Source organism: Neovison vison, chromosome 3, assembly GCF_020171115.1.
Source record: "Neovison vison isolate M4711 chromosome 3, ASM_NN_V1, whole genome shotgun sequence".
NCBI lineage: Eukaryota > Metazoa > Chordata > Mammalia > Carnivora > Mustelidae > Neogale > Neogale vison.
In genome coordinates this window covers 164,640,076-164,662,291 of record NC_058093.1, presented here as the reverse complement: position 1 = coordinate 164,662,291, position 22,216 = coordinate 164,640,076, and the positions used below count along the sequence as shown (strand labels likewise).

Here is a 22,216-nt window from a genome sequence, read left to right as displayed (position 1 = left end):
AAAATTATACTATGACACATTATAATAAAATTTCTCAAAATCAGTGGTAAAGAAAAAAATCTTAAAATCATACGCAAAAAAGACACATCATATACAGAAGAACAAACATAAAAATATCACATTTATTATTCAAAACTAAACAGCAAGCAAGACAGCAGAAAACATTATTAAATATAAAAAGAAAAAACTGTTAACTTAGAATTCTATACCCAATGAAAATGATCTTTAAAAAATTATAGTAAAACAAAGCCCCTTCATGTGTTTTTTGGAAATATATGTCTCAAAAAAAATTGATAACCAGAAAGCTGACACTTTAAGAAACATGAAAAGAATCACTTCAGGCAAAATAAAAATGATTCCATGTGAAAAACAATATACAGAAAGGAGTGACGTATATTGGAAATGGTAACAACATGAGAAATATATGATTCTTGTCTATTACTTTAATTTTTTAAACTAATTACCTGTTTAGAAACACCTGAGTGGCTCAGTCAGTTAAGAGTCTGCCTTCAGCTCAGGTCATGATCCCAGGGTCCTGGGACTGAGTCCTGAATTGGGCTCCCTGTCAGTGGGAAGTCCGCTTTTTTCTCTCCCTCTGCCCTCCTTCCTGCTCGTGCTCTTGCTCTCGTTTTGCTGCTTCTCTATCAAATAAATAAATAATTTTTAAAAATTAATTACATGTTTATACAAAATTAATATGAATCTTTGTGGGGTTTATTATGTATTGATTCAAAATGTATGATAGCATAATGACTGGGATGGGAAAAATGCAAGTATACTATTGAGTCTTCAAATTGTACACTAAATCTTATAAGGTCATTTATAATGTTACACTCTCCTGTGATAACTTAAGATGTGTACTATAAACCCTAATGCAAACACAAAAATAATAAAGCAAAGGATTATAACTAATAAGACAACAAAGGAGATAAAATAGGTTTGGGAAAAGTATTTTCAAAACTCCTACAAAAAATTAATTACCAAACTGTGTGGTAGAATCCCATGAATACTAAGAAATATATAGGTCTATCACAAAATGAGAGAAGCCTATTAGCAAGATATTTGCAGAAGCTATCCAAACAGCCAATAAATAAATGAAAAAATGACATTTTCTTCAGTAATCAGCAAAAGTAAAACAAAGGTAAGATAATATTTCACAATCATCTGTTAACAGTAACAGCAAAAAAGTCATGTAATACCAAGAGCTGGTGATGATATGGGGTAATTTGAACTCTCAAGCATTTGCTATGAAGTATAAATGAGTAAAATTTTGGAGAGTACTTTTTCACTAGCTAGCTTCATTAAAAATGTACATACAGCACATGATCAACCAACACTGTACTCTCACATGTGCATGAAAAGATGTTATATAAGTGCACATTGTAACATTATTTATAAAAGAAAACTTGAGCTGCAACAGCTTAAATTTACTATAAGAAGTTGTAGAAAAATCATCTTATCTGTACATTATGGCATATTTATATAATGCAATATTATGTAACAGCCAAAATATCACACACACACTACTAACCATGACATACCATGTTGAGAGATTATTTAAAAGCTTTGACATGTCACTATAATCTGATTTCTAACTGTGGGCAAGATTTGTCACGCTTTTTCTTTTTAATGTACTGCAATCCTTTAAGGTTAAGCATGTATTAGTGTAAATTGTTACAAGTCATCTTTCCTTCTTTATACATCTAGGTAACAAAAGTCTAAAACAATGTTATTCCATCCACAGAGTGATAGATTAGGACAAGTAATTCAGATTATTTAGTATTTATGGAGCAAATGAAAAAAATAAAGTATAATCAAATTTTATGCCGGAGACTTTTCAGTGCAAATAGGAGGTATTGCATTTCTCATGTACATGTGTCCTAAAATAACTCTAAGTCATAGCATTTAAATACAATAGTAAGTTTTAAAATAACACAGGTGAGGTGATACATAATTTAAGATCCCTAATTTCAACTATATGAGAATATAGGCATGATGTACTTCCAAAATATTAAGCTGATTATAATCCCTGTTTTTATTCATATAACCAGCCAATAATGACAAAAAATTTTCTCTATTATTATAAACATGATGATTACACCAATCTAATTTATTGTATCATGATATCTCTTCTTTGCTTTCTTAGGTGTTAATATATACTGCTTGACTTATTACAAGCGGGTTTTCTATTATTATTGGGTGAAAACATTAAAAAAAAAACCAGAAGACTTAATAGCATCTACTGCCAACTTATAATTACTAATGAAATTTATTGTCAAAGGGGGAGCAATATTTTAAAACTATAAAAGCCAGTAAAATTATAAAAACTTTAAAATATAAATCTTTGGTTTTCATAGGAGACAACTACTCATTATCCATGCCCCTAGTGACAATTAAAGATTTTAATTGAATATTTTTATCATCAGAAATCTTAGCAAAGAAATGTAAGATGCATAGATTCTACCTGTTTTAAAGGAAAAATAAAAACATAATGTCCTATTTTATATGAAGACAATTTTGGCAGACCCACACTATCACAAAAGTGCCACCCACATCCATTTGCCACCACCAAGTTTGTTGAATCGGTGTCTGTCTCTGTGATCTGACAGACTTATTTAACTTGAGCAGAGGTGAAACCCAAGCATGATACATGTGGAATTTAGAGATAAATTTAATTTAAGCATCCTTATAAAAAACTTGGCTAAATAAATAAACTTACTTATAAAAATGTGAAGTTGAACATTTTATTTATTAAAAACATAAAAGAGGTTGGCAGTCATGGGTCACTTAAATCTCATTTTTATGAGAGAAAAGTTGAGTTTCCTCATATAATTGCTATATGCAAGTTCTGAAGTTTACTTTAATTACAATGTATTCTTCTGAATGTTATTTCGTATTGCAAAGACAGCCACATTCTCTGACTGAATTCTATGCTAAATTAGGCAGCACTTGTGGAATCTGGTTGCTATGAAAAATTCTAAAAACCCCTTGTTTTATTGGACAGAATTGCATTCATCAGTGAATGAGTCATTAAGATATGTATATCCACCTCAGCTGTGTTATTGAAAGGGCTGAAAGCTAAGGCAAAAACCAAACCCCTCCAATATTTCAAAAGTGGACATGTCTTTTTGTAGCCAAAATCTGCATAATCGTTTATACCTACAAAGTGAATTTTTATTAGCAATCTTAAAAGCAATTATTACCTTCCATGATTTTTAAAATTTTCATTAAATTCATATAAAAGATTATGTAGGGAATACATTAATATTTTAAAAGTTTTTTATTGATTTTTTTATCATATTATTTTCTTTTGCTTTAGAGAGCATGAATCCTACTTCGATTTTGAAATCTCTTATAGCTTCTAATAGTTCTCCTACTTGAGGCTAAATTGAAGAACTATTTCATATTGTCAAAATAACTATCTGTCAATATACAATATCTTAAAAGTTTATAAAAATAAAAGTTTAAACCCATCAAAAATGTGTTTTGATTTATATAATGATATTCAAGGTATGGAAATTTAGATACCTTTCCATCTAAGCAACTGGTATATTACAGATACTTGAACACACTACAGTTAATCCTCCTTAAAAAGAACATAAGAAAAAAAAAAGACCTAAAACTTATTTCAAAACATGGTGAAAGATAGTGAGAATGTCCCTCGTCTGTGCAACCGTTTATTAATTTTATGCTATCTTTAGATTCCCATCTTCTTGCTCTGCATTACATTTTACACTGTGCTATAGAACATAGTTCAGAAATGGTGGGAATCCTGACCAATGTCCTGGGGAACGTTTGTAACATTCTCTACAGGCCCTGTCAATATATGAGAACTGTTTACCAAAAAAATGGCTTATAAAGTCCAAATCACTAGAGTGAACTTTACACAGGCCGCTCTTAACTTGCAAATGGGATTCATTCGCAAACACTCCACACCATCTTGGATGCCATGTTCCGTCCTCCTAGTCTTCTAGCCATCACCTCTGGCCTCTGCTATTATCATTTCCCCTGGACGGCTTCCACAGAGGTTTTTCCTCTGTGTGTCTTTCCTTTACATTTTCCACATTACCAAAACTGCAAAGAAGGTGTTTGAGGTAAGATGTGCTGCCCTTGAAATTGTACTTTTCTATGTTATTCAAGTCTCCCTCTGTCTACCTTCCTTTCAGTCTGGGACTGCTGGAGGAAATTTTCTCCATCTTAATCTCTATGTTAAAACTGCTCTCACTGACCATGTCTTATCCATCTCCCTTCCTTGGCAGAAGTTCTTTGTCGCGGTTCCAACTTTGATGCTTGTTCCTCTGAAAAGATGGCCAACTGAATGGAGAAGAGGATAGAAGGTGGGTGGTGACCTGGTGCCCTCTACTCTGTTCTCTTGCAGTACCAAATTTCTACTTCTCCAGTTATTATCACTAAGATGAATGTTACTTTACATTTTCTTATAAGAAATGAACAAAATACCCACAGTACTGTTTCATTTTCTACAGTGCCATTTCTCCTTTGCAATCATTATTTTCCTATTTCTATATCTTTCCTCCTATTTTCTGATATTCAAGGGGAGATTTAAGGGATTAGGTTACCTTTTAATCTCAGTTATCCTTCTGAAACTTTCTTACAATTTTTATGTGGAACTAGTCTATCAAGACAATGATACATACATTATTCATGTATTTCATGCCTTTAATGCCTTAACTGGATGGTGATACTTTAAAGAGAAAATAATAATAATAGGTTTGGTTCAATCACACTTCATTGTGTCTATATACTTTACCAACTCTATCACAGATTAAAAAGCATTTCTGGGTTTGTCTAGGAATTTAAGCCCATTAATGATACAATGTTTGATTGTCCTTAAAATAAAACTGACAAATTGAGAGTCGCCCTTTTCAGTAGGAGATTTTTCACCAACCATTAAATAATAGTCTTATCAACTTTCTATTTCAAAACAAAAGATCTGAGCTTTTTAGGCACAAAAGAGTATCTTACCTTCATTCTCTAAATTTGAGCCTATTGACACTAAGAAGCTCATAACATGGTGATGATGGGTTTCATTCTTCCATTGAAAGTCATGGTTTTCTGTCTGTGAACCCCTTATTACTAAGAAGTTTCTTGGAATCTGGCCCTATTACCCTGTAGCTGCTGAACCACTATGCTATGATCTGAAAATAACACCTGAAATTACTTAACCCTGAACAGTAAAACTTACTTTATGCCTTCTTTACAAAAAAATAATTAAAAAAAGGAATAAATGCGCAAAGATTTTGTAAAGTCACTGGTCCGTAATAACCTGTTTAAAATTTTCTATGATCTGGCTTAGTTTATGGAATCTATGATTTAATTCTTCGTTGGAGGGAAACAAAACTGAACTTTAGCCACATAACAGGAAGGACTCATGAAAAGTTGAGTTGATTTGCCTGAGAGCTCTGGCAGAATCATGAGGAGCTAAGAAATGGAACTTAATTATGCATGAGTAAGGAAGAGCCAAAATTCACAGTAAAATCACACATCAGTGATTTAACTCTGGCTGGAAGTTTCAGAGTCTTGGAAAAAACTTTATGTAGGCATGTTCTTTCCCCAGGACTTTTCTTTCAAGTTTTTAGATATTGAAAACAATTCTTCCACTGTTCAAGTATTATTCCATTTAGGGAAGAATAATCTTAATATAACTACTGGTATGAAAGCACTTTTTTTTATCTTAGCAGTAAAACCTCCTGATAGAAGAACACACTGTATTGGGAGGTGGGGTGGGTATTTTGAGAGACATACAGAGAGACTGTGTCTCCACCTCCTGGCCCCAGGATAATCTCTGAGGAAGCTGGAAGAAAGCTTTTTCTATGTTCCAGAGGGCAGATGTTCACAGAAAGTTCAAAAGGGATGGAGGAAAGGGGGCCTTTGAGGAAAATTAGGATTGTATTTTTGTGTGCAAACTAAATTCTTATCCTTTTCCTCCCTAATAATTCTTTAGTAAAATCTACATTATTCACCAATACTTTGCAAAATCGGCTTTCTAAAACGTGACAAAAATGTTATTTCAGTGTTGGCACAGAGGAAAAAAAAAAGAGGCTCCTTCCAGAACAGCCAACCATAGCTGGATTAAATGTAGCATGAAATAAAGAGATGGATTAAAAGCAACAAAGATAAATCTTGAGTCTCAAATTCTGTTTGCCTGGATTTGTGGAAAGCTGGGAGGGAGCTGGAATGCTCTCTCAACTTGGACAATAAGGTCATTAAGAGCGTCCCTTAACAAGTGGGGCAGACACACGATTTGTGGTGACCAATACTGCAAAAAGCACTCCTGAGAAGGTCGCGGATATATTTAAAAAAAAATAAAAATAAGAATGATGGTAATTGAGACGGTATTCAAGGTCCTCTCAGCTTGACTAAACTTTAGACAGATTTCTTTCTGACTATAACCTCCTAATCTCCCTTTTCTTAGAGCATTTACTTTAGAAAACTTATAGTTGTAAATTCTCTTTCTGCTTCTTCAAAAAGTATGTAAATCTTCTCTTCATCTCTTGCAAGTTCTACAACCCAGGAACTGTCTTTTACAAGGACCTGGAAACTATCTCTTTAAAATGTAAACACTGAGATGCCTGAGTGGCTCATTAGGGTAAGCATCTGCTTTCAGCTCAGGTCATGATCACAGGGTTCCTGGATCAAGCCCCACATTGGGCTCCCTGCTCAGCAAGGAGTCTGCTTCTGCCTCTCCCCCTGGCTCATGCTCACTCTCTCTGTTCAAATAAATAAATAAAATCTTTTAAAAAGTAAATCAACAAATAAAAATAAAATGTACATGTTAAAGTAACACCCCTATCTCCCAGTCTCTGTGGGAAGTCAGAAGCCTAACTTGGATGGGAGTCAATTAGCAAATACAGATGATCTCATCATAAAAACATTTATAAACTCAGGAAAACTCCGTGCACTCTACCTATACCATTGATCAACTTCCCCATAGTGTAGTCCAAGACTTTCCTGCTAATTTACCCCAGTACTTAAGACTGCTCCATCCTTTGTTAGAGCAGAAATGATTATCCAGACTTGGTTTATGCCCTCTCCCCTATTGCTGGCAATAATATTGGAATAACATCAACTTCTGTATACTTGTCTTGTCTGGTGCAATTTTTTTCTTTAACAATGCGTAATTAGTTCTGGAAGGATACCAAACACATACTTAAGAGAAATGAGCTTGAGAAAAAATTAGTGAGAAAATAACCAACTATTTATAACCAAGACTTCTTGTTTTTAAATACTTGTTATAATGCAATGCTGTATTATATAACATTTTTAGAGGTTATCATTTTAAAAATTGTTCTATTCCATTTAGAGATCTAATCCTGCCTGAGGCTCCTTGCAGGGTGGAGTCTGCTTAGAATTCTCTCTCCACAACCCACTAGTTCTCTCTCCCTCTCTCAAAAAACAAAACAAAACAAAACAAAACAAAAAAACAATACTGGTCCTGAGCTTTAATTAAGTAATGCAGGTAACATTTTTAGCACAGGGCTTGAACCTAAAAGATGGTGAGAACTTAGGCAACTCATCTATCTTCCAGGAACTTCTGTTTCTTCGTGTTATAAAAGGGGCTAGTAATAATGTCTATTTCCTAAGGTAATTGTCAGGAATGAAGGAGACAATGTCTATCAACTACTTAGCAGGTCATTAAGCACATACCGCAGCTTACTAAGTTTTTTGTTGAGTTTTTCTAACTTAATAGGACCCTAGGATCAAAGTGAAACCAAGTTCACCACCCCCAAGTAAACTTAGGTTTCTACTCTCAGCTACTTCTTGTATGAAGCAGCGCTGCTACTGGATTTGCCTTCTAACCCTATCCACCAAAGTCCATTGATACTTTCAAAAGTCCTTTTATGAGCCTGAGGTTTTAGTAGAGTTTGACCAACAATCTTCTTCATTCACAACTTACTCAAAGGAAATCACAGACAGTGAGGCTTATTGTGATGAAGAAAACATACTCTGGGCCTTGGAAAGTCCATAATGCGCAATATGTTCTGCTCAACAGCTCCTTTTGGGAGCTTACAAGGGAAACTTTTAAGCCTTCCTCCATTAGACTGCCTCAGATACCGAGGCTCCTGGAAAATCCTGCAAACCACCAAAGAGCCTATCATCAGAACTTCTCCAAACTGTTTACACTTAAAGGACAGGGATATTTAATCACTTACTCTAGAGTTCTTCCAGTTTCCCTAGGCCTTGCCTGTGCATAGAGATGGAATCTTATTAAAAGGAACAACATCGGGCACCTGGGTGGCTCAGTGGGTTATAATCTCTGCCTTGGGCCCAGGTCATGATCTCAGGGTCCTGGGATCAAGTCCCACATAGAGCTTTCTGCTCAGCGGGGAGCCTACTTCCCTCCCCCCGCCCCAGTCCCCCACCTGCCTCTCTGCCTACTTGGGATCTCTATCTATCAAATAAATAAATAAAAATCTTCTAAAAAAATAAAAATTAAAAAATAATAAAAGGAATAACCTCATTTTTCCTGACCATTGCCTTAATATTTCTGATGAAGGGTTAATGCTCTCATGGCAATTTCCCTCTATGTATTTCTTTGATTCCATGATTCCTTGTAGATGCTGAACAATGCATTTATTATTTCTAGCACCATGCTGCTTGGGGGAGGGGTGTGGTGTGGGGGCTCCTTCTGAGCACTCCAGAGTCTCCCAGTATGCTACATGATGACAGTGTCCCTCGGGTGACTTCTGTGGTTTTAGCCACTTACAGTCCTTTGACAACAGCATGTGGTAAAGTGAGGCAGGGGTGGGGCGGGGAGTAACACTTGGTTTCTACTTTTTCACTATAGTTTATTAGCAGGCCCTAATGGTTGTGTTTCTTCTGCTCCCACAGTATTGGTCTTGGGCCCATAATTCAAAAATACCTAAAAGGATATACTTGTAATATGTATTTTCAGAAAATCATGTTTAGTATTTATGGCTTACTCTTCCCTCTTGTTGAATGAATTTCCCTCAGAGACTCCTCATTTCTGATGTAACTAGAACCCTAGCAACAACCCGAGATTCTGGTCTCCATTTGGTAGACATACCCAGGCCTATCTGATTTTCACTTGGTCTTCAGAGGGGTACCTGAAAACATCAAAACTAAAATTATGGAATTTTTACTAGCTACACTTAAATGTAAAGCAATGGTTTACATTTTCAAATGTAAAAATGTACATGGAAATGTACATTTTCAAAGTTTTTCTCATTATATTACTTTCTGTTTTAATTTACATTTTCTAAACCTCATAGATTTCACTATTTAACTGGTTTCTCTTATTAATCATTTCCTTGCATTCTCTACTCAACTACAATTCAATTTGATTGCTTTCATTTCAAGTTTGAGGAAACACTTATAATTTTGAATTATATATAATTTTGAGACAAAAATGCCAATATTAAAACTCATATATGGGCTGACTAATAATTTTGTGCTGATAAAGAGCTCTCTAAAAAAAATTTTTTTTAATTGCTAAATCCTCTTAAGATATTTTTTAGTTTGTTTTTCATGAGGTACTGTATAGGAAGTTAACGTTAACAAATCATTTTTTTTTATATTTAATCATACTGACAATTGACCAGATCATTCTTCATGTAAATATGCATAAGGGACTGCTCTCTCAGATTTTACATGTGTGCCAGATATTTAGGAAAAAAATGGAGCATAAAGAATTTATAGTTTTCAAAACATGGCTCTATTATATAAATATATCTTGAAAATATGCTTTACTGACCTCTCAGGCATCATTTACCTGGCATCAGCAAGGCAGGTGTTCTAATTTGCTTGGTGTATCTAAACATGTGCCCTAATGCTCAAAAAAATATATTCTGTAAAAGGTAGAAAGTCACCCTTTATTGTGTCAGAAAAGTAATATTAGCATCTTCCAATATGTGTTTAGAAAGGGAACTAGTATTTTACACCATATTTTCAAGCTTTATGGAAAAGAAGTGTTTTAAGAATCAATTAACATTGCATCTCCAAATGCAACTTAACACTTTGCTTCTCTGCCAGGTAAAATCAAAGTTTTTGGATTGAAATTAAATATACAACAAATAAAAGGTAAACCTCTAAAGAATAATATCATCTAGTAATTCTAAATCAAATATATTTTGTCACCAAGGAAATAACATGCTTTCAACTTGTTTTTCATACCAGATGTCCATTTAGGCCTATTTCCAATTCTAAATAAATTTCAGAAACATCAATGGACACTAATTAATCTGATTCCATGCACAAAGGTTAGCATCCATGTCATAAAAAAATTTAAGAAACTCAACAAATAAAACTGAAGTGTAAATACTTAAATGACATGAATGAAAAGAACTGTGGAAATTAAAGAAGTAAATCCTGCAATATTATCCTAAATCCTAAATCAGCAAAGTGTGAAATCCTGGGTCTTGGAAGGATTTTGAAAATGTGTTTAACCCAGGAACATTCCTTGAGCTCCATTCAGACCCACTTTTGCTTTATGGTTTACACTGTGCTAATCACATAATTTCATTTAATCTTCCCAGTAACCCACGGAAGTAGATATTATAATTACTTAGCAAGTTGGTACACAGCAAGGCTGGAACATAACTGCAACCTCCAGTTTCATCTTCTTCATTCTTTCCATTATATAATACAGGTGACAATTTATCCTGTCTTTATTCAGCTCCAGTGACCAAACTGTAATTATCAAGAATTATTATGCACCATCTGGTATAATAAAAGTGTACAGATTTCGGCATGGAGGAAAGGTAACCCAGCCCAAGGGGCTTTTTGGAAACTTGACTGTTGAAATAACACCTGAACTCATTGAAGAATAAATAAAATATGATCAAAGAGGAGAGGAGTCTAATCAACTTTGAGAATGGAAATTTAGAATCAAAATCAGAAATTCCTGATATTAACCCTTCTTCCACATTCAGCTGCTATTAATTTAGACTATACTTATATAAGGGCAAATGCAAATTAAAAATAATAGGACTAATTCTCTCTGTTAAAAATAAGGGAAGAGATTCCCCCCACCTCCCTTCTCATACCATTTATTTTAATATGTTCTTACTCTGTCTCTGACTTGTAATATGTTCTCATTCTGTCTCTGAAAAATTTGTACATCCTTAAAAGCTAAATTAGTCTTTAACCATCTGAAGGACCCAGAAATATCTTTCTCAAGGACCTAGGAATTGTCCCATTAAAAAGTAAACATCAAGAAAAATAGCACTCTCATCTCCCAATTACTGTGGGAGGGTATTTATTTTACTAATTATACCCTTATTTTATTTTCCATTAGAGCACTATACTTACTACTTCAAAACTATGATTTTATGGGCATTTGTCCCTAATTTGAGAGTTCCCTAGCTTGAGGCTAAAAGGATATAGTAAGCTAGCTTAAGGTTAATTTAAAGAAAAATATTGACATATTTCAGTAAGACCAAAAAATTTATAATTCAGTAAAATATGGCCAATAAATTTTAAATCATACTTTTATGCTCCTCATAGCCCTAATTAATATATCTGGAGGGAAAAAAAGGAGAAATGAAATAATCTTGAAACCATTGTATAGAACCTACGATTTTTAAATTTAGGTTCAGCTTGTTTTCTAATATTTAGATTACTAAATACAAAACCTAATTAAGTGTAAAGTTATAAGAGAGTTATTTTGATTCTACCTTAAAAAATCTCTATAATTCATAGAAAGCTGATGTGTACAGGACTGCATACAGGTCTTTTATTGAGCGCAATATAGTAGGTCTGGTTATTTTTATAGTTGTTAAATATTCATTTGTTAATTCATCCATTCATTAATTGGTAAATATTTTTAAACTTTTCTTACCTTTTTATTGAAATATAACACACACATATAAATGTATACAAGTCACAAGTTTTACAAGTCACAAGTTTTACAGTTCACTGAATTATCACAAAATAAACACACCTTGGTAACCACCATCCAGACCAAGTACCATTGAAGTACACTACCTTTCCTCCCCAAAGTCATCACTATCCTGATGAGTATTTCTTGATTTTTAAGCTTTATATAAATGGAATTATACAATATATAATATTTTCTGTCATGAATATACTACAATTTCTCTGTCAGTTCTACTGGTTTTGGATTTGGGGTGTGTCCACTTTTAATTATGAATAATGTTATTGTAGACATTCTTGTACATGTCTTCTGGTGTACATGTGAATGCCTTTTTGGGGTGCACATCTTGTTGTGGAATCACTGCGTATGTCAGTGTTTAGCTGCACAGCAAATGTGGACAGTGTTTGGTAACGGTCTTACGTTCGCACTCTCACCAAGGCTTAAACGTTGCTTACATCCTGGCCAGCTTGCAGTTTTTGCCACTCTGGTGGTGCTCAGGGCCATCCCATCATGCTTCCAGTATGTTTCCCTGAAAAGGAGGAGGAACATCTAACCATCTGTCAGTTGGCCTTCCACCTGCCCTCATTCGTAAAGTACATTCTAGCCCCTTGCCCATTATTTAAGATGGATTGCCAATCTTTCTATTTTTTTCACTGATTTGTGTTTAAGAAATCTGTTCCTATCCTAAAATTTTAATCCCTTTCCCCTATTTTGCCCATCCCTCCCACCTCCTCCCCTCTGACAACCACCAAATTGTTCTCTGTGTTTATGAAGTCTGCTTCTCTTTTAATCAACAGATACTCTTCAGTGGCGATTATAAGCCAGACACTGATCTAGTTCTGGGAATAATGATAAATGAGAAAGACATAGAACCCTGCCCACAACTAGTAAAGGAAGACATGAAATAAATAATTGAATCTCTACTTTGTTATGAAATACTATTGAATTTTGAATTTTTAATTATTTATAGATTTTATAATTATATTTATTCTACTCTTCTCATTTGAATGGTTATCATGTTAGTAAATTTTTTGACAAATATTTTGATGTAAATAATGCATTTTTTATCAATAAGGTCAAAATGAAAGATTCCAATACTGTGGCATAGACTGCTTTTAATGTGGATACTTATAAAAGATAACAGTTAACTGATATGTAGCATTGGCTAACACTTCTTTTCTAGTATATAATTTCACATAGCCTAAATGCTTAGGAATGTGAGTATTCAGTATTAGAATCTCAGTTGTGTTAATTCAGGAAACACCAGCTAGCTACATCTGCTCCTTCTTGTCAATGTTGCAACCACCTTTGTTTTAGAGCTTCTGTTCAAACCATCTTTTAATCAATTCTTATTTAAAGAGCAAAGATTACTTATTCATCTGCTGGCTTCTCAAAAAAGCCCAATTTCTTTCTTCTGAAGGACTCAAAACAAGGATCTTTTAGTCCTTTGTCTGCTATAGCTATCAAATTTTGATTTTAGATTTCTTCTCTTCAGAATGAATACAAAAATTTTAAAAACTATTTTTATAAGCTCATCTTTATTTTCAATTATCATTGAAAAATAGAAGCTCAAACAACTGCACAAATTTAAAAGATAGAAAGACAGGTGGGACACAACTTTGCACAACTAAATTCTGATTTGGTAGCATTGATTAGTGGAAAAAAATCCATTTGAGAGTATTTCAGAGGACTGATGAATATATTGTGGTGCCACACTACTACCATCCCCTCAAATGAGAAAAAAGTAATTGTATTTGAAGTGCTATCTATCATAGAAATAAATGCAACTGATGAGTTATTTTCTTAATTGCCATTATTTCTACCATAAAGATTTCTTTTCCAAGAAACCAATTTTCGGAAAACTTAAACTTTAGGTTTAGGTCATTATTTCTGTTCACTCTCTTCAGTGTACCTTAAGGTTTTGGTTTGGATTCATTTATTCAGTTTCTCACTACAGTAATTTGGATTTTTAATTGATAATTAATAAAGTATTAATTTAATAATAATTAATAATTAATTTTAATTATGATATAAATAAAAATAAATAATTTAATTAATAATTCCAACACACATGGTAAATAAGAGGGGGACACAAACTGAGAGATAATGAGCTACACAATTGATTTCACTCAGAATTATGATAATGTTGAACAAAGTACTATTTCTGTCAGAAATTGCCAATGCAATGAATTGAGAGATTGACTGATGCACCTCTCCTTAAAAAAAAAAAAATCCACAGTCACTAGACAATAGTTATGCATAGGTGGAAATTAGGGTATTTTTGTTTAACAAAAGTAAAGATTATGCTCAATCTTTTGAGATTCACAACATAACATATTGTATGTTAAATCTAAAGAGGTGTGATCAGGAGAGCCTCAGTCATTTAGGAAGCCTTCCTGGAGAAAGTAAGACCACATATGGGTGAAGAATAAGCCGGAGATGGGAACAGGAAAGTGAAATAGGTAAAGGGGTTTAAGAGGTACTAACTTCTACTTATAAAATAAAGAAGTCATAGAGATGAAAAGGGATATATAGGGAATATAGTCAATAATATTGTAATAACATGAGGATGGTGACTATCTTTATAGTGGTGAGCACTGAGTAAAGTATAGAATTAATGAATCAATATGTTGCACATATTGATGTACATTGTAGTTAATATAAACTAAAAGTAATATAACATTGTATGTTAGTTATACCGTGATACATTTTTTACACATGATCTTAGCCAAAAGGCCGAGAAGCGATCCGTGATACTGAAAGATCCCCCCGGGGCTCCAAGCACCCCGGAATGGACCCCTTCTCAGGAGGAGACCCCCGGACCCAAAAACCGAGCCGAGTCCACTGGTCAGATGCAAACAGCACGAGGTTTATTGAGTAGACACAGGTACCTGCGGGCGGTCAAGTCTTAGGAGGACTCGCGCGCCAGCCCTTAGTTCAGGGCCTTTTTATGGGGTTTGGGGAAGCGAAAGCATACGTACAGAAGCAGAAGCACGGTTACAAAGTTTTCATTGGCTGGTTTGAATGTAAAGGCATACTTGGTGCGCAGGAATACCCCTGATTGGTTCGCTCAGCATCCTTCATTTACATAGTGGGAAGTTACTTTCATTGGTCGTTAACAAAAGGGAAACAGACAGTATTGGTTAGATTTCAATCCTTCATTAGCATGTAGACTGACCATCGGCATTGGCCAGACCACAATCCCTTATTAGCATGTAGACTGACCATCGGCATTGGTCAGACTACAATCCCTTATTTGCATGTAGACTGACCTTTCAACATTCCTTGTAGTATCTTATCACTTTTTACAACATGGGAGGAATGTTTAAGGGAGTGGGAGAAGGGGGTGTTAGCTAAGCAAAGAGAAAGGGGAAGGAGGGGGAAAGGGAGGGAGAAAACCCTCTTCAATACATTTTTTAAAATAAAATAAAACGTTCTTTAAAAATGAAGCAGCAGGTGAAAGCATTATAAATATCAGAGGGCATAGCAATGTTGACAAAATGTGAAAGCATAAGTAAATATGCTCAGAGCACAGGGTTTCTGTAAAAAAGTGGCGGCTGTTTTAAAAGCTGGATTAGAATTTTATATAAAATGCTAAGAAACTTAATGTAATACATAGGAATGGAAAATTTGATTTTTTTATTTTTTAGCTATGAAATGAATTTAGAAGATAAATACTTCTTACGGGTTATCAAAGTGAAACTTCTAAATGATGATGTATGATCAAAACCTACTTATTTTTTTCTATTCATAGATATTCTAAGAGCATGTAGTAATTGAATGCTTTTTCCCAGTTATAGGATTGCTATTTCATGGTGGAACCAACTAAGTGGGCAGGGTCAAATTCTGGGCTTTTGGTAATCAAACTCATTATGATAAACAGATACTTTTGGGTTTAAGCCACAGGCTAAGAACATGGGTATGTGGATGAGGATGTGCATATCAACTCTGCTTAGGAACTCAGAGCCACAGCAACTATGAGCTACAGTGCAAAGTCCTAAATCCACAACACAGTCATTGCCCACTCTAGCTTTCAGAAAATAAGTATTTAGAATATAGGCTTTAATCAAAAAAATTTGGAAAAAGAGGCAATATGAGTGAAAAATCCAGAGAGATTAAAGAAAAAAATAAAATGTCCCAAACACGAACAGGATGTGAAAGATTGAGAGAGTTTTGACAGCACGTGTGCAAAAGCAGATACTGGAGACAAATTCTGTTCAATAATGTTGGCGAACTAAAGGATAAACAAATCTTGTTAATTTAGAAAACTTCCCTGATAGGAAAATCTTCCTTGCTAGAGCAGTATTTCTACAGTGCTTTGATATCTTAAGCCAGTTAAAATATTCCTGATCTCCTATCCCCAGAGTGGAATGAAACCAGAAGAAATCTCTAAAAGGCAATGTCTCCATCTCCATAATAACTATGCATTTACAATTTCACCATTTTCTGCTCATCAACACAGTCAGAACTTTAGATTAGTTCATGCAGAGAGCCTCATTCCCCTCAAGTCTTGGCACAAGAATCTGGATTTATCTTTGTGCTGCATTAAGGTTTTCTTGACAGACTGCTACCCTAGAGGAATCCAATATCCCAAATGTAAGGCCCTGAATTGAACCACCTGGTCTCAATTTCAAAATCTTCAAGTTAATATCTGTAAAAATTTAAAGTTTTGTATAATAAATTGTACAGGCCAAACTTTCCAAACTTCAGAAAGGAAATAAGGAAAGGGAAAAAAACCATTTAACAAACAGTTATTGAGCTTGATTAGCATAGAAATAGTCCTCCATGTAAACCTCGTATGTATTTCTCTTGTAAAGTTTCTACTTTGTTCAGTTTTTAATATTTGCTATTATAGTCCTGATTACATGCCAGAAATTCCCATTTAGGTTGAAACAGAATTTTATGAATATGACTTGTGTCCAGGGCCAGTCTGGAAAACAGGGAGTAATAAATCTATAGTGGCAAATTTTTCATAAGGCTAGAGAAGGAAGGAATTCTTGCTACTAAGAGGTAACACAGAAGTTTTCCTTTCAAGATGCATGGATGGCTTCAGATGTCAGTATAAGACCTCCCAAGCAGTCATGAGACTGAGATACGGAATTGAGTTCCCTTCAGTTACTTTGTTGCACATCTCTGAGGTATTTAAAGACATAGCATATCTGAAAGTTATGAAGTTGGAGATATGGGAACTACAATGCTACCCTTGAGCATTGAGACTGCGGGAGGGGCATGAAGTTCCTCTCCCATCTGTCACCCAGCACACAGGAGAAATTAAGGAGCACATTTTTTTGTTTCATATTTAAAGGCCAGGAAAGAAATACTTCACATCTAGATCATTACTTCATGTTAAACATTCTTGAATATATATCATTTTGGTCCTATCAAACTCAATTAAGTATTCAAAAATTAAATCCTCAAGTACGACCAGTCAAGAATTTCTAGTTAAGGAAAAGCAATTTATTGTTTACCTTGTTTCTGTCTGTAAGCAGAACTACATATAAATGATGTCTGTTTTAATAATTTTTAAAACCTGAATATATTTCAGATATAGTCAAAATTGTGATAAATACAACTGATTATATAGTTGCTGATGGTATGGATGGAACAAAATTTTATTAAAAATTTTCCAAAATGGTACAAACATCCCTAATTAAGAAGATAAAAGACTTCTGGGGAATGATGGCAGTGTAGAGAGGATCCTACACTCACCTTTTCCCATGGATACTGTTAGATAACACCCACATTAGTGTAAATGACTCAGAAAATTACCCAAAGACTGGCAGAACAAACTCTAAATATAGAGAAGAGGGCCCATCAAAAATGGTACAAAGGACAAAGACACAGTTGGGAACCAAGCTAACCTGAAAGATTGTCCACAAGAGGGCGACCCCCACAAGCATGGGAGAATGGAGATGAGCAGACTCTATACCAGGCACCCCAGACACAGGGGACCCTCATTGGGAAGGTGAATTCCATAATATTTGGCTTTCAAAACCAGAGGGTCTTAATTTCTTGAGTTCTTATAACTAATGGGGCTTACATGTGGAACTTTAAAAATCAGTGACTTGGCTCTAGGAGAGCCAGAGGCTGAGGGAAAACTGAGTCCTCATCCTTAAAGAGATAGGACAGCAAAGAGCCCCTCTGAGATAGAGTGTAAAAGCAGTAGTTCAAAAGATGACTCAGATACCTAGGAAGAGATTTGTTTACTAATCTATGAGTGTGTGCTGCAGGGAACAGGGATCTTTGAGAGACTTCTCCAACAACAGAAGAGCTGGTGGGCACCATTTACTGCCCTTCCACACCCAGTCTAGCTACATGGACACCTGTGGGAACCAGTGCAGCACCAACACTTTCCACCTAGCTTGTTAACAGCATGCCAAGCCTCCATGCTCTTCTATGGACTCACTTCTTCCAACCAGTCTCAGCTGCTATCCAAATCAGTACCAGGACTCCTCTCATAGCAAATCTTTGTAAACCTTGATACTACCATGTGTCTAGCCCCCATGCTCTTATGTGGATTCATGCCATCCCACTTGGCCTTGGCATGGCATTATGCAAGCAACCCTGACGGGGCCAGCACCATTTTGAAGTGATTCCTGAGAGGGAAAGGGGAAGATAATCCCACAAACCAGTTCAACTGCAGCTGCAAAGTGGTGTAGAGGCAGATATCTTGTCTGACTGCCGGCCCAACCCACCAACAAAAGCCTCCCAGGTGAAAACACCAAGACTGCCAGGCAGTTCAGTGTAACTGAAGCTCTGACAAATGCCTGATCTGATTCAGCTCAAGCCCAAGGCAGACTCTGATGGGACTATTAACAACATAGTTTCCAAACCCTGCCCAAAACAGGCAAAAAGAGGCATTACCGATGATTGGACTAAGGCAAACTCTGCTTAGCCACAAGAGTAGGGTGCAAAAAAATACACAAAGGGGATACCCCTGAATTTCAAGGTGCTGGTGAACAGAGGACAATTGCACTAAAGGTCACTGTAGGACCTCTTCTTCATAAAACCATTACTTTCCAGTGCAGGGCACATAACTGACTTTCCTAACACATAGAAACAGATACACATAAAGTTAAACAAAATGAGGAGAGAGAGGAATATGTCCCAAATGAAAGAACAAGAGAAAATCAGAGCAAGATGAATAAATGAAACAAAGTACTATGCCTGATAGAAAACTTAAAGTAATTTTCATAAAGATACTCACAGGACTTGAGAAAAGGGTGGAAGACCTCAGTAAGACCCTCAACAAAGAGATAGAAAACACGAAAAAGAACCAATCAGAGATGAAGAACTTGATGCCTGAAATTAAATATACACTAGATGGAATAAATAGTACAGTACAGGAAGCAGAAGAATGGATCCATGTCCTGGAGGACAGAATAAAGCAATCATGCTAAATAGAAGAAAGAAAAAATTTTACTAAATAATGAGAATAGATTAAGGAAACTCAACAACACTGTCAAACATAACATTTGTATTATAGGGACTCCAGGAGAAGGGAAATAAAAGGAGGCAGAAAAATTATCTGAAGAAACAATAGCTGAAAACTCCTTGAATCTGGGGAAAGAAACCAAAATCCAGATCCAGGAATCACAGAAAGCCCCCAACAAAATCAACCCAAGGAAATCCACATCGAGACACATAGTAAATAAAATGGCCAAAAGTAGTGATAGAGAATTTTAAAGGCAGAATGGGAAAATAGTTACATACATGGGAAACCCCATAAGGCAATCTGCTGATTTTTCAATAGAAATCTTGCAAGCCAGAAGAAAGTGGCATGATAGAATGCTGAAAGAAAACAAACAAACCAAAAAAAAAACAAAAACAAAAACACCCAAAACCGAGAATACTTTGTCCAGCAAGACTATCATTCAGAATAGAGGGAGAGATAAAGCTTCCCAGACAAACAAAACTTTAAAAAATTCATGATCGCTCAACCAGCTCTACAAGAAATGTTAAAGGGGACTGAGTGAAAAAGAAAGAAAATAAGTAGATACAAGAAAAGTAGGAAACACAAAAGCAGCAAAAATAAGTATATCTGTAAAAATCAAAGGACTCACAAAATAAAATGGTGTAAAGTATGATACCATATACCTAAAACATGGGGAGGAGAGGAGTAAAGAATGGATTCAAACTTAAGCAACCGTAAGGACACCTGAGTGCCTCAGTAAGTTAAACATCTGACTCTTGATTTTCACTAAGGTCTTGATCTCGGGGTCCTGGGATTGTGTCAGGCTCCACATTCAGTGGAAGGTCTACTTGTCCCTCTGCCCCTCTCCTGCTTGTTCTCTCTCTCTCTTTCTCTCTTTCTTTCTCTCTCATCCTTTCTCTCTCTCTCTCAAATAAATAAATAAAATAAAATAAAAACACCTTAAGCAACTGTCAATTTAATTAGACTGCAAAAAGGCAAGGGAGAATAAATAAAAACAAGACAGAAGTCACCATCTTCTTTAATTTGACCTAGGAAGCAACAACCTATAATTTTTGCTATTTTTAAGAAGTAGATAACTAAGACTAGAGCATACAGAAGGGCATAAATACCAGTAGACCATGATCACTGGGAGCCATTTTAGATTAGGCCTACCACATTATGAAAAATAAAATGTTGCTTCATTGAATCTTAGGTATAAAACTATGCATGCTTTTTCAGAGATTTTTTTCTTATTATTTTCTTACTTATTTATAGGTTTTCTTTAAAAATTACTAAACTTCTTTCATGTTACTGAGTAAAATAGTTGGAGTGATATCCTCTAAGACAGAATATGTTACCTTCAGAACCTGAAGATGCCTAGTAAATATCTTTAAAGTAAACTTCAGAGATGTCCCTTTGGCCATAAAAACACACTTATCCCACATGCAAAATATACTCATTTCCACTCCATCCAAAAATCCTCAAATGTCTAATCTAGTCAATATCGGTCTCAAAATCTGGGATCTGATGAAGTATATTCAGTTGAGACACACATTCTCTTGATTTAGAGACCTGCGAATAGAGAAGGGGAGAGATAAACAAACATACAAGTAAATTTTTGACCTCATGCATACATCACACAAATTTTGAAATAGAAACCAGCAAACTCTAAAAAACATTCCCATTTGAAGAAAGAAAAAAAGAAAAGTACATAGGAGTCACTACTCCTTGGCAACTCAGAATTCCTGCTACGTAAATGTTTCCATGCCCCACCCTCCTCTGGAAGTTAAAAAAAAAAAAAAAAAGTCCCTTGAGTAGGTCCCAGTTCTGCCTCTTAAGGGGGCTTTCAGCCACTTTTGTCATCATCTTTGTCCAGTTCTAAAGAGATTGTTGGAAGATACGCCTTCTGCTTTCTTAGCCTAATTTCTGCCTGCAAAATTGGGGACATACAAGTTATCTTAGATATTAAACAATTTTAGTCCCTTTTAGCCAGGCTGATGATACTTTAGCTAACTATCCCCAAATATGAGTTGATTTTTTATATACTTGATTATAGTCAACAACATTTACAAAAGTGAAAAATCTGTGTGGTTTATTGTATACTCTATTTCCATGAACCATAGTTATAAAGGCCACAGACCTTTGCATGCTTTGAGTAGCATTGACCCATTAAGAATCTTTGGGACTATGCTTTGTAGAGGCCCTTTTATTCCCTACAAGACATACCAGGTGCCTTTAATTCTTCCAAATATCAGGAAAACACAGGAGGGCTACTTCTTGATTTGGTCTACACCCCTAAATTACACCTTAAAGGCCCTTGATTTTGTCTTTGCCCCAAAGCTGTATCTATCTTAATTTGAGAATATTTTATTGTTTTGCAAGGTTACAAAGGCTGAAGAATTTTTAAGTTTTATAAACAGTATATTATGGAAGCTCTCTATTACCTCCTCATTCAATTTACTAACTGGGTAGTTCTTTTCTGACCTCATTTCTCACTTTTATTGCCTTATTAAATCCATCTAAATAAAGTTAGATCTCTCCTTTTGCACTCTGCCTGGAGTCCATCTTGCCCAAATCTAGAAATTAATTACATCCGATATCAGTCTTCCAGAGGATAACAAAGGACAGCTTTTAACAACTATTTCATGACTATATCATACTGACTACCATTTTCTCAACCTTTTGTGTCAGCTTCTTCCTAAATTGCCATCCATGCTTAAAATCATGCCATGTATTTTAGGGTGGTTTTTTTTTGTTGTTTTATTAGCACTCCAAGTACCAATTTTTGCATCAGATAACTTTTGTTGTGTAACAACCACAAAATTCAATGACACACCAAGACAACAATCTACTTCTCACACATCTTACCAGGTTGCCTCTAATTTTATCATTTGGGTTCACTCACAGCAGTGGACCTAATGAGTTTTGGGGGTTCATCTGGGTAGTTT

The 22,216-nt window shown here is 35.1% G+C and overlaps 1 long non-coding RNA gene across 1 annotated transcript; it reads right to left on the bottom strand.

Annotated features, from left to right (window-relative positions):
* Window positions 1-584: 584 nt before the first annotated feature.
* Window positions 585-20,646, bottom strand: LOC122902960. The gene is made up of 3 exons (XR_006383898.1): window positions 20,627-20,646; window positions 12,289-12,383; window positions 585-641 (listed from the first exon to the last, which is right to left on the bottom strand). It is a non-coding gene; the product is annotated as an uncharacterized LOC122902960 (long non-coding RNA).
* Between the last annotated feature and the right edge of the window lie 1,570 nt (window positions 20,647-22,216).